General features: G+C 36.1%; 1 protein-coding gene across 1 annotated transcript in view; it reads left to right on the plus strand.

The window, feature by feature from the left end:
* The window catches only part of TSC22D1 (TSC22 domain family member 1), a 135,536-nt gene that overhangs the window by 32,045 nt on the left and 88,951 nt on the right, over nt 1–14,540 (plus strand). The gene's annotated exons all lie outside the window — the stretch shown is intronic.

Below are 14,540 nucleotides of genomic sequence, written 5' to 3' on the forward strand. Positions count from 1 at the left end.
TATACGACCCTGTTATTGAGAACTTTTTGGTCTTTTTCCTACCTCGATTTAGGACTTCAAATTAAGTAGATCTTTAAACAAGATGCAATGATAGTACCATTACGGTTTTACTGTCAAGTCTAGGCTTCATTCTTTAATAAGATACATACGAATGAATATGAGTTTCAGGATATAACAAGGCAAAAGAGCCTTTTCCTAGATTTTCCCCATGGCATTAAGATGGTTTTCTCTTAGCTTCTTTGATGCCAAGGGTAGGATTTGATTCCAGGAAGTTCTTATCACCTACAGTGGGTAGAACGTGAAGTTGGTGCCTTTGGCAGGTTTTCATTTCTCCTTGGTGGATCCTTTCTGTGACTCCAGGTATCTTGATAATGGGAGACCGGTTTATTTGTTCTCTAATTGCCCAGATTTCTTTCAACTGGTAAACATCATACTTCAGCAAAAGGAACTCTTCTAGCAGAGCCTTCATGGATGATATCTGTCACACATGCAGCAGCTGCAGTTTGGAAGGCAGTGGTGAACGGAGCCATGCATTATATCTAGAAGACACAAGGATGAGAGAGCCACCTGATCTTGCCATTGATAAACTTTAAGATTTACTCTGGTGTACTCTTGGTCTGGAAACGGAAAGGCTCAAATAATGACGTAATTTTTTCAGATTGGAATTTTACATGGCCATGAAAATAATTCCTTTTTATTCAGAAGACTGAAATAGAGGAAGCATGAGAGACACCTTTCTTTAAAAAGCAGCTCTCTGTATCTGTTTCACTTAAAAGATTTGTGGGATTGAAAATCACCTTAATGAAGCAGGCAGACTTTTTATTTTTTAGTAGTCTGGGAGATGCAAAAATCGTAATGAAACTGTCTTTTGTTGCCTGACACTGAAAGGAACTAGGAAATATAAAGGGTGAACTTCTTAATTATTCCCAAATTACTTTTAATATTAGGATGCACTTTTTTAACTTTTTCTAGTCTTGGGCCTTATTCTTATTTGTCAAATGAACAAAGATTCCAGCATAGGAGTAGAGATGTCTTTGAGTTCAATCTTCTAAAGTAGTAAATACCTGTTAAACTTGAGGTATCGTTCTGCATTGCAGGCGTTCTAAAGTTGAATGATAACTGAAAAAAAAGAGGTATTTTATAGAGCAAAAGCAATTAGTAGTAGTAGGATAAGCCTCTGTGTGTGAATAAGTGTTGCAAGATAGTTATCCAGACTATCGATAAATTGATGGCGGTAGTGATCAAAATGTTTTATTTCTCTTTTTGGTATCTATTTAACTGGTCAGTCGAAAGCTGTTAAAGAAGTTTTTAAAAGTTATGCAATGCTGCCAGTTTGTTTTATTTGGTATAAATTTTAAGAATAGAAATTCTAGAGATAATAATATGGAAGCATCTAAATGTCTTAGGAATCTTAAAGGTTTTGGAAACCCACATTTGCTAGATTATAACCTGGCCTTCAGTCTTCTCGGCTATTTGTGAGGCCTGTTTTCCCCTCATTTATTATAAATAAACTTTTGTATGTACAGTACTTAAAAGTAAGTTTAAAAGATCAATTTGAACTAAAATTTCCCTAGAGAGCTCTGAATTCCCATAAACAATTACAGCTTTTTACTCTTGATTTGTTTCTGTTAAAAGTTAGTAAGATAGTTGTTACAAACACATATAAATTAAAAAACTACTCAACATTTTAGAAAGAACTCAGGGAACTGAAAGTGAGATTTGCTTGGAAATTTAGTTGAACTCTTTGAACCACAGTACAAACAAGTTTATGGCCTGTGAGGTTATTAGCCTTTTGTTTCAGTTTTGAAGAAGTGATTTAAACTCTTAATCCCATTAATCTCATGCTTTGATTAAATTTTAGCTTTGTTCCTTAAAGTGTGCAAAAGAAATGAAGTGCATTTCTATTCATCTCATGCCACTAAAAGCTATTTAAAAGTGAAACTTGATGTATATTAATGTGAACTGATGTGTTTAAACTTTTATTTTGATACATTTTCCTTTCAGATTTTTAAATATTTCGTGTCACAATATGCAATCCTATATTTTTCAGTGTTTATTTTATGGATATTACTATAAGCTAATTTTTTTCTAGAATGACTAATTGTGTAATATTTGTATTATGTGATCATTTGAAAAACTAATAAATATTTTCTCCATAAAAAAATGCACTTACTGATAAATGGCTTATTTTTCTTTCAGGAGTAGAAAATGGAAACTACAACAGTATTTTTAAGTGTATTTTAATTTTATGTGTCTTCCTCTAAGTATTTCTGAATATATATCCTATCCTTGTGTATGTTGAACTCTTTTGAGGAAAAAAATTATTTTAAACTGTTGAATTAAAATGATTCTCATTGGGTCACCCAGTGCCAAATGTAGGAAATAGGTGATTTATTTAGTCTATTTTTGCATTTTCCTTATTAGCTTCATCTTAGCTTTGTTTCCAGAATTGGATTGTTTTAGATGCCGTTTTTATATGCCAGTTTTGCAAACCATTAAAACTCTTGAACTAATATCATAAATATCAGGAGTAATATGGTCACATCTTTTAAAGTGAGATCTTGATAAACAAAGACCCTCACAAAATAGCATACAAAAGACAGTTCCTCTATTCAGAAAAAGAATATTTGAAAATAACGGCTGATTGGAGAGCTACCCAATTTGTGGGTGCTGTTAATAGGAGAAGAAAATGTTTTATATTTTAATGTTCTCCTTGAACAAATAATTGTAGGAGGGGAAATCTTAGAGTCTCTTGCTTTTAACCTTATCAAAACAACATGGAAAAGGATAAAATTGGGTTTTAATGGTTCTTGTCTTTATATCTACATAAACTTAATCAAAGCCACTGGAACAATTTACCTTTCCTATGCAGAGTCTGCTAGAAGCAAGAGGAGATTTCCCTTTTGATTTGAGGAGAACTCATAAGAAGTGGACTCCTAAAATTAAAAATGAACATTATGATAGGGTCCTAGGCAAGAAATAAAAGTTTGATTAATGACAATTTGCGGATTAAAATGAAAGAATTTGGCTCCCTGAAGAAACTATACTCTGAAAAATGAGAATTATAAAAGGAAATTATGATTTAGAATAGCTCCTGTATTTGTGGGGGTTGGTGGCGGGAGAGGAGCTAAAATTCTTGGCTTTATTAGTCTGGTAAGTTTGGGAAAGATGAGTAAAGATTGTGTGGATAAAATTTTGTTTTTAGATTTAAAGCTATTAAAAGGTTTACAGACAATGTATTTCTATGGAAGATGGAAGGCTGTATTTTCCTTGAATACAAAAAAATTTGTAAGTCTTAACTATATGTGTATAGAAGGGTAGGGTTGGAGGGTTAAATAAAAATCTTGCACTGGAAATTTCAAACATATTGTAAAAATAATGGTGAAATGAGAGTTTTAAATAATTTTCATTACAGGGACTTTTCCCTACACTGTCAATAGCTTCAAAATAAAAACATTACAGAATGTTGATCATGGCTTTATCTCCGAGGTGTAAGAACGTAGGCTTATTGTTTCACCATGATTCATGGGATTAGCTATAGGAAAAAGTTTTGTTTTGTTCTTTAGTGAGGAAACAGTTTTTTTTAACATAGCTTCTGTTTTAAAAAAGGTAAAGGTAACATAAGCAGTGTGACTGCAAAGTACTGACCTTGTAGCTTATTGTTAAATATGTGCACAGATCTTACTGTATTTTGCTGTATTGAAACAATTGAGCAAAATGTCAGTGCCTAGATGTCCTAAGCGATTTCTTGATTTTTTAAAATTCAGGTATTTTTATTTCCCATTAAAAAAAATTCACATTAATGTAGTCCTGAAATGTGAAAGATTTGTGTTTCCAAAATAAGCACATAGGTGCTCTTTAAAGTTTTTTCCCACTAAATGTACATCTAAGGTAATAAGATCACTGCAGTAAAAAAACGCTAGGGAACTATGAAGGGCGCATCGGAGTGTTCAGGAATTACGATCAAAGGGATCTCTACTCAAGAGGTAAGGTATGGCATAGGTAGAAAAAATGTTCAAAATGTGTTCAGTGCAATGTCTGATGATAAAGTAAACTACAACAGATATCCTTTGATTTTCAGACAGATGTAGAATTAGGAAGATAATTTTTCTTAAGAATCTCAGAGAAGAGCAATGGATAAACCACAGATTTGTTTTTGCATGACTTTGGAGTGCATTTAGAAACAAGTATCTGCAGACGTTGTACCCTTTTGGTACCTGGCCTGAATATATCCCATGGCATCTCCTACCCTTGCTCTCGTAATGTTTAATTTAGTATTTCTTAAGCCCTGAGAACTGTTAAAATATTGTACTTCGAATGGAAAGTTGAGTACAGATTCCTTGAGGTTATTGCCTGGCTTCATGTTTGCTGTGTCTGCCTGTTTTTGTTCAATGAAACCTAGAATTTAGAAAACAGTAGCTGTACTGAGTAATTTTAACTTCGGTTTGAGAAATTAGAGTTTTATAAACATTCACTTACACTGTAATTCGGGAATCTGTTATATTAAGGATTAAGAAATAATATTGTTGGCTAGTATATAAAGTTGTTCAGACAAGAAAGTTATACTGTTGTTCTGTAAGGTATATTAAATAGGTTCAAAGAATCAAGTGTTAGCATAATATGTAGTATATCTAGAAACAAAGGAAAATGCAGTATTCAGTACAGGTGAGCTAAAAAAAAGATTTAGAATTTTTTTCTAGAATTACTAGTATAATTTACTCAATAGATGGCAGTATAGAAAACAGAGTAACCTTCCATCCTATCTTTTTGATTCTTTTTATAAGGACATCAGCTCGTGGACATTTGGCTTTTATTTAAGATAGTTTGCTGTCTGTTCTGCATTTGCCTTTATGCAGAGCAAATGATCATATTGCTATGATCTAGTGACAGCACTCACTACATCAGTGAGGTAGCTGATTCCATGTTCAGGGATGCTCTGATGGTAAGAAGTTGACCCAGAATATGCTTCCATGTCATTTTTTATTTGAAAATTACCTTAGAAATTAGCTAGATTAGCATCCTTATCTGTAAAATAAAGTATGTAAAATTTTACATACAAGATAATTGATATCTGGGAACAATACATGTATTTCTAATATCACATAGTTTATTAAAGGTCTGCTGTAGGATTCAAGTCTCTTGACTCCAGGCTCAGAGATCTGTACTGAACTGTACTTTATTGCCTCATCATGTTAGTCCTAGTTCTGGGCAATGTAGAGTATTGCCTCATCATGTTAGTCCTAGTTCTGGGCTGGGCAACGTAGAGCGAGTCGATGCCCTTCAAATATGATAGTCTTCAGGTATCTTAAGATGGCTGTTATACTCCATCAATTCCAAGCGCAAGTTTCCCGCCCCCCCAACAGATTAAGCACACCTCCATTTTTTTTTTGCTCTTATTCATGTAGCATGGTTTTGAAATCCTTAAGAGTTTTGTCAATCTCTGAACATGCTTCAGTTTATTCTTCTTAACGTGTGACACTGAACCAACACAGTACACGCTCAGCTTGTGTTTAGCCCTGTGACTCATACCATTTTGTTTATCCTTACGTATTTAGCCAGTCAGGTGCTTAATTTTACGAGATTCTCTTGGACAAAAGAGTTACATAGTGATATACAAAAAATTTTGTTTCAAAAATTAGGCCGGTACAGACTAATGTGCACAGTTCAGAGGAAAAGAAAAAAATTCAAGGTAATAGCTAAGACCTTGAGAAAGCAATCAAAAAAGTACCATCTTCATTTCAATTATTGCTTAATTTTGACTCATATAACTATAAGTTCCATATTAAATGGCTTGTGTAATGTAAAATGTTATTTTTCAGGTTGTCCTTAGTAATTTAAGAGGAGCCAGGCCCTTTGGAGCTAAACTGTTGACACGGCACTGACATTGAGAAGAAAATGAACTTGTGTTTAGTAACATAATTAAAACTAGAAAGGAAAGTCAGTGCTTCAGTGGAGAAGTTTGAGATACACCCCAAACAGCTGAAGATGGTGGAGAAGTGGCCCTGGAAGTCTGAGAGTGTGACCAAAATTCTAATGAAAGCACAGTCTTATGTTGCTTCTTGAAATATAGTGCAAATACTCAAGCAACGTTGTTTTGGTATAACAGTGTTTTAAGTTACCAGTTAAATAGCTTTTCCCCCCCAGATTTTAAATTGAGCTCCAGGAAGACACAAGGTGTTTATTTAATGGTTGCATGTACTTTTAGGGTATGCGTACCTTTGTTTGAGAAATACTGGTTTGAGACAGGTTGTGTTCTACCTTACCGGAGTTAGAATTTGGGGACAAATGAGGGAGAAGGAAAAGAACAACCATTTACATGCCTACTCTGTGCAGCTTTTGCTAAGTGCTTTACATATATTTATCTCATTAGATCCGGTTGACCTATGAGAAAGGTAATTTTTTATTTTACACACAAAGATGCTGAAACTCAGAGGTTACAACGCCTGCCCAAGGGCACATAATCAAGCAATGAAAATGGGGTTTAAAAGATTTATCAAAATCTAAAGAATTGTATCACACCATTGATTGTCAAATATCTTTGCCAAAAAGAATGCATATTCTCAGGAAAATTTCACATAGAACCTCAGTGTTTAAAGTAGATAAAAGGGATTTTTGATTTAATATGCATTTTTTGAGAATAGTTTTACAGAAAAATCGACCAGAAAGTACAGTCCTCCCCCTGACCCCCCCCATTTATACAATTTTCCTTACCATAGTTTGCTCTATTGTTGACATCTTGTGTGGTGTATTTTGTTACAATTAATGAACTAATACTGATGCATCATTATTAGTTGAAATCCATAGTTTACTTTAGGGTTCACTCGTGTCATACAGTTCTACAGGTTTTGCCATATACATAATGTCATGTATCATAATTACAGTGTCATACAGAATAGTTTCACCTGCCTACAAATGGTGTTCCACCTATACTCATCCTTCCCTTCCCGCCCCTCCCCACCTCTGGCAATCTGTAGTTTTGTTTTTAGCCTTCTCAGGCTGGTTTCCTTCATTTAGCGATATACAATGTCTTTTTGTGACTTGATAACATATTTCTTTTCATTACTGAATGGGATTCCATCATATAGTTTTACCACAGTTTGTTTATCCATTCATCTTTGAAGGACATCTTGATTGCTTCCAATTTTTGGCACTTATGAACAAAGTTGCTATAAACATTTATATGTAGGTGTTTGGAGGACAGATTTCAACTCATTGGGAAAAATACCTAGTAGTGAAATTGCTGGATCTTACGGTAAAGCCTATGCCTAGCTTTGTGAGCAACTGCCCACCTGTCTTCCAAAGTGGTTGGACTATTTTGCCTTCCCACCAGCAATGAACCAGAGTTCCTGTTGTCCTATCTCCTTGCAGGCATATGGTGGTGTCAGTGTTTTGGATTGTAGTCCCACTGATAGGTGTATAGTTGCATCTTACTGTTTTATTTGCAGTTCTCTAATGATACTATTTTCCATCTGTATATCCTCTTCAGGGAGGTGTCTTTTCAGATCTTTTGTCCATTTAAAAAATCAGTTTTCTTTCTGTTGAGTTTTAAAAGTTTTTTGAATGTGTTGGATATCAGTCCTATACCAGATAAGTGTTTTGCAAGTATTTTCCCCTAGTCTGTGGCTTGTCTTCATTCTCTTAACAGTGTCTCTTAGAGAGCAGAAGTTTTAAATTTTAATGAAGCCAACTTCATCAATTTTTTTTCTTTTTTCTATTTTGTGCTTTTAGTGGAGTATCTAAGAGCTCATTGTCAAACCCATGGTGACCTAGATTTTCTCCTATGTTATCTTCAGGAAGTTTCACAGTTTTGAGTTTTACCCTTAGGCCTGTGATCCATTGAGTTAACTTTTGTGAAAGGTGTAAGGCCAGTGTTTAGGAAAAGACTGTCCTTTTTCCTTTGAATTTTCTTTGCTCCGTTTTCAAAGATCAGTTGACTATATTTGTATGTATCTATTTCTGGGTTCTTTATTCCGTTCTATTGGTCTGTTCTTTTGCTGATACTACACTGTGTTGAATACTATAGTTTTTCGGTATGTCTTAAAATTGGATGTCAAACTTCTAACTTTGTTCTTCAGTATTGTACCTACTATTCTAGCTCTTCTGCCTTTTCATGTAGACTTTAGAATCAGTTTGTCTACAAATGACTTGCTGGGGTTTTTATTGGGATTGCATTGGATCTAAAGACCAAGTTGGGAAGAACTGACATCTAACCATATTTAGTCTTCCTATCTATGAACATGCAGTTACTCTCCATTTATTTAGATCTTTTTGATTTTTCATCAGCATTTTGTACTTTTTCCTCACATAGACACATTTTCTTAGATTTATACCTAAGTATTTTTTTTGTTGTTGCTAGTGCAAATGGTGTATTTTAAATTCCAGTTGTTTGTTGCTGATATATAGGAAAACAATTAACTTTACCTGTATCTTGCAACCTTGCTATAGTTGCCTACTAATTGCAGGTATTTTTTCCTTGCTTTAGGGACTTTCAGTGTACACGGTCATGTCTTCTGGAAACAAAGACAGTTTTATGTTTTCCTTCTCAGTCTTTATACCTTTCACTTCCTTTGCTTATTGCATTGGCTAGGACTTCCCACAACAATGTTGAATAAGAATGGTAAGAGGGGACTTGCTTGTCTTGTTCATGATATTGGGTGGAAAGCATCTAGTTTCTCACCAATACGTATGATGTTAGCTGTAGGTTTTTTGTAGATATTCTTTATCACATTAAGGAAGTTCCCCTCTAGTTCTGGTTCCTCAAAGGTTTTTTGTTTGTGTGGTTTTTTTTAGATCATGAATTGGTGTTGACTTTTGTCAAATGCTTTTTCTGTACGTATTGATATGATCATGTTTTTTCTTTAGTTGTTAATGTTTCTAATTGATTTTTGAATACTAAATCAGCTTTACATATGTAGAATAAATGGAACTTGGCCATGGTGTATAATTCTTTTTTTCTTTTTAAATTAATTAATTAATTAGATTACTTTTTTGGCTGTGTTGGGTCTTTGTTGCTGCACGCAGGCTTTCTGGTTGCGGTGAGCAGGGGCTACTCTTCGTTGTGGTGTGCAGGCCTCTCATAGCGGTGGCTTCTCTTGTTGCGGAGCATGGGCTCTAGGCGCACAGGCTTCAGTAGTTGTGGCACGTGAGCTCAGTAGTTGTGTCACCCGGGCTCTAGGGAGCAGGCTCAGTAGTTGTGGCGCACGGGCTTAGTTGCTCCGTGGCATGTGGGATATTCCCGGCCCAGGGCTCGAACCCATGTCCCCTGTATTGGCAGGTGGATTCTTAACCACTGCGCCACCAGGGAAGCCCGTGTATAATTCTTTTTACATATTATTGCATTCAATTTGTTGATATTTTGTCAAGGATTTTTGTATCAAGGTTAATGAGACACTGGTCTGTAATTGTCCTTTCTTGTAATGTCTTGTCTGATTTTGATATTAGACTTGCCTCATAGAATGAGTATGAAAGAGATTGTACACAACTGGTGTCATTTTATTCAACATTTGGTAGAATTCATCAGTGAAACCATCTGGGCTTTGTATTTTCTGCTTGGGAAGGTTATTAATTGTCAATTCAGTTTCTTTAATAGATATAAGCCTTTTCAGTTTGTTTCTTGTCTAACTTTTGGTAGGTTATATCTTTTAAGGAATTGGTTCATTTCATCGAAGTTGTCAAATTTGTGGAGATAGAGTTGTTCATAATACTCCTTACTATCCTTTTAATATCCATGGGATCAGTAGTAGTGGCTTCTCTTTCCTTTGTGATATTAGTGGTTTGTGTCTTCCTTCATTTTATTTGTTAACCCAGCTAGAGATTTATCAATTTTATTGATAAAATAACCAGACTTTGGTTTTGTTGATTTTTCTCTGTTTTACTGTTTTCAGTTTCATTGACTTCTCTAATTTTTATTTCTTTTCTTCTACTTGCCTTAGGTTTATGTCGCTCTTCTAAGCACTGTTTTTGCTGTATCCCAGAATTTTGATAAATTCTTTTTTCATGTTCTTTTAGTTTGAAATATTTAAAAGTTTCTTTTGAGACTTTTGAAACCAATGTATCATTTAGAGGTGTTGTTTAATTTCTAACTATTAAGGGTTTTTCATTTATGTGTAAATACTTGGTGTCTTACTGATTTCAGTTTAATTCCCTTGTGTATGAGAGCGTACTTTTAGTATGCTTTCTATTCTTTTAAAATTTTGTGGTGTGTTTTATGGCCCTTAATCTTGGTGAATTCTCCATGTGAGCTTGAGAAGGTATATTTTGTTGTTGTTGGATGAAGTAATCTTTAGATGTCAGTTAGATCCAGTTGATTGATGGTGCTGTTCAGTTCAACTGTTTTATAGATTTTCTGCCTGCTGGATCCATCAGTTACTGGTGGAGCGGTGTTGAAGTCTTTTAAGTATTATAGTGGATTCATTAGTTTCTCGTTTCAGTTCTGTCAGTTTTTGGCTCACATATATTGATGCTCTGTTGTTAAGCAAACATATATTAAGGATTGTTATATCTTCATGGAGACTTGACTCCTTCATTGTTTCGTAATATGCCCCTCTTTATCCCTGGTAACTTTTCCTTGTTCTGAAGTCTGGTTTTCCTGAAATTAATGTGGTTATTCTAGCTTTCTTTTTTTTTTTTTTTGGGTACGCGGGCCTCTCACTGCCATGGCCTCTCCTGTTGTGGAGCACAGGCTCCGGATGCGCAGTCTCAGCGGCCACGGCTCACGGGCCCAGCCGCTCCGCGGCATGTGGGATCTTCCCGGACCCGCGTACCCTGCATCGGCAGGCGGACTCCCAACCACTGCGCCACCAGAGAAGCCCTATACTAGCTTTCTTTTAATTAGTATTATCACAGTATCTTTCTTATCCCTTTACTTTTAATCTACCTGTATCTTTGTATTTAATGTGGGTTTTTTATAGACAACATACAGTTGGGTCTTTCTTTTTTTTAATCCATTTGACAGCCTCTGTCTTGTAATTGGTATATTTCAACCATTTACATTTAAAGCAATATTGATGTAGTTAGATTTGTATCTATCTTGTTTGTAACTTTTCTGTTCATTGGCTTTGTCCTTTTAAAATTTATTTTGCCTTATACTCTATTTCTGTCTTCTTTGATATTAAGTATAATTCCAATTTAGTTTGAGTCCTAACATTTACACGTAGTGGTGCTTTGCTAGGCGCCTCTAAAAGCATTTCACTACTTTAATTTGATTCATTTAATTCTCTTGAGCATCCACTTACCAAATTTCATGCATCTCCCAAGCATTGGAGATATTGAGATGCTTTTATCCCCATACCCTTCTTTTCAAAGGCTTTTTCCCATTGTTGTCTAGAGCCTGGATTTATCTGTTGTATCTTGTCAAGGATTTTGTGGCTTTAGTATTTTCTATGAGCAAATTTCCCTCTCTACTGGATCATTCCCATCACCATCTAATTATGCTGTCATATGTTATCTTAAGAAAAGGAAGCGGGACTTTCATGGCAGTCCCGTGGTTAAGACTCTGCACTTCCAATGCAGGGGATGCGGGTTCGATCCCTGGTTGGGGAACTAAGATCCCGCATGCCACGCGGTGTGGCCAAAAGAGGAAAAAAAAGAGAAAAAAAAAGCCAACTTGACCTTTTCTTCACCCTCTAACTTCTCCTGTAGTCTCTACTCACATTTATTACCAAGAATTGTCTACTCATATTGTTACAATTTCTCAAATTTTATTTACTTCTCAGTCTATCCCGATGTGGCTCTTGCATCTCAGACCACTGTGACTGCTCTTATCAAAGTTACCCAGGTCCTCCCTGTTGCCAGATCCCCTGGATGCTTACCTGTGCCTTCTGACCTCTTAGCAGAATTCAGTGTAGTTGAACACTCCCACCTTCTGAAATGCCCTTCTGAGTCCTTGAGTTTTTCCTCTCACCTCTTCTTCCTTTGCACTTCGATGATTTTATCCATTCCCATGGCTTAATACTTTTTCTTTTTTTAACTCCCCCAATTTTTATCCCCTGCCCAGCCGCCGCCTCAAAGCTCCAGTCTTGATATCCACTTGGATATCCAGTGGTTTAATTAAACTACTTAAATTAAAAAACATGTCCAACCTTGGACACCTTCATCTCAGTGCAGAATCATGATGTTCATCTCATGTGAAAAACCATGGAGTGGTCTCTTCCTCACCTCCCATATACGATCTATTTGTTTTTCGTTAGTCCAGTTGTTTGTTTTGGGACTTTTTTTTTTTAACATTGTTACTATTGTTTACAGCAGTTTTAGGTTTACAGAAAAATTGACCAGAAAGTACAGAGTTTCTATATTAATTCCCCTTCCCTTGTTTCCCTTGCTACCATCTTGCATTAGTTTGGTATGTTTGTTGTAGTTGAACCAGTTTTGATACATTAAATAGTTTACATTCGGGTTCACTCTTTGTGTCAACAGTTCTATGGGTTTTGCTAAATGTGTAATTTCATGTATCCACCATTAGGATATTTTATCACCACCTCAATCGCTGGCACCTACTGATGTTTTTACTGTCTCTCTAGTTTTGTCCGTCTCAGGATGTCATATAGTTGTAATCATACAGTATGTAGCCTTTTCTGCTGGTTTCTTTCACTTAGCAATAATGCAGTTAAGGATTGTCCTTATCTTTGTGTGGTTTGATAGCACATTTCTTTTTATTACGGTATAGATCTGCCAGTTTGTCCTTCACCTATTGAAGGACATCTTGGTTGCTTCCACTTTTTGGCACTTATGAGTAAAGAAAGCTACTGTAAACATTTGTGTGCAGGTGTTTTGAGGACGTAAGTTTTCAATGCATTTGGGAAAATACCTAGTAGTGCAACTGCTGGATCTTAAACGGTAAGCCTATGCTTAGATTTCTAAGAAGCCACCGAACTGTATTCCAAAGTGGCTGTCCCATTTTGCATTCCCACCAGCAGTAAATGAGAATTCCTGTTCTACATCCTTGCCAGCGTTTGGTGTTGCCAGTGTTTTGAATTGTAGCCACTTTGATAGCTGTGTGGTGGTATCTCACTGTTTTAATTTGCAGTCCCCTAATGGCATGGTATTGAGCATCGTTTCATATGCTTATTTTCCGTCCCTATATCCTCTTCAGTGTTGAGATGAGGCCAGTGTTTAGATTGATTATATCTTTTCCCCAGTGTGGATGTTTATTCTAACACAGTTTTTTGAAAAGACTGTCCTTTCACCTTTGAATTGCCTTTACTCTTTTTTTCAAAGATCAGATCTACCTCCTAAATCTCTCTCAGACCTGTCCAACATCTCACCATTTCCATCTACCAACTTCTGTTCCAGGCTGCCGTCATCCCTCGCCTGAACTATTGCAGTAGGCCTCGCTGGTCTCCTTGTTTTACCTCGTGACTTCTATGTTCTTCATAGAATAGGATTTATAATGATTTTAAAGTATAAATAAAATCGTAACTGTTTCCTGCTGAATACTCAGTGCTCTTCTTTGTAAAAACTATGAAATCCAAATTCTTCATCATGGCCTATGATCTCACCTCCAGCTTTACCCTAACTCCTGCTCTCCAGCCAGCCTTGGGTTTATTTCATTTAGTCTCTAAATTGTTTATCCCCTATCTTAGGGGATTCCCAGTGACTGGAATGCCCCTTCCTCTGCTTTTAGGTCTCAGCTTAAATGTTTCCTTTTCAGAGATGCCTTCCCTAGTCACTGTAGCTAAACATGCAGTTCTACATCTTGACCTCCATTCTCTGATATGGATTCCTTCCTAGTATTTTTCTCAATTTAAAGGCATATATTGTTTATCGATTTATTGCCTGACTTCCTGAGACCAGGGATCACGTCTGTCTTGTTTATACTGTTTCTTAGCACCTGGCAGAGTAGCTGTCACACAGTAGGCACTGAACAGATATTTCAGTGAGGAAGACGTAGGCAGCGTTTGCGATGCCCAAATCTAGTGAGGGGGATCCACACGTAAATAGGCGAATTGCAGTGCCGCTTTAATGCTGCTGCATGGTTCTCGTAGCCCTGGAGAGTAAGCAGTAGAAGACTAAAAAAAGAACAAATCTGTGGGATTCTTTCTCAGTAGTGTGAAGTAGTGATTACAGAGGTCAATTTATGAAGTCTTACTACCTAGGCTTATTTATGAAGCCTTACTGCCTAGGCCATAAATAAAGTTCATATTATTTAATAATGGGGTCAACGTAACTTTCATCCAAGCAGTACGAGACTTAGGATATTAAGTGTTCCAGAAACCATCGATCTGTACTGACAGTATGGGTGCTTTAGGGACAGTCTCAAGCCCACCAAGAGATGGTCCAGCGTACTGATTGAGCTTTGGCTAGAGAGTCAGTGTTCGGTTTTGAGTACTCAGTGCTGCCATTCACCCTGGGCAAGTTGTTTAACCTCTGTGCGCATCAGTTTCCTCATTTGTGAAGGAGCTAATAAACATACTGCACAGGGTTGTTATGAGGATTAAACAGACTATATGAAGCATTTTTCCATGTGCCAGATACTGAAATAAACGTAAAAGTGTTTCCGTCATTTAACTAAAATTTTATTGTTTTAGAATACACTTACCTTG

The sequence above is a fragment of the Lagenorhynchus albirostris genome, chromosome 18 (assembly GCF_949774975.1).
Source record: "Lagenorhynchus albirostris chromosome 18, mLagAlb1.1, whole genome shotgun sequence".
NCBI lineage: Eukaryota > Metazoa > Chordata > Mammalia > Artiodactyla > Delphinidae > Lagenorhynchus > Lagenorhynchus albirostris.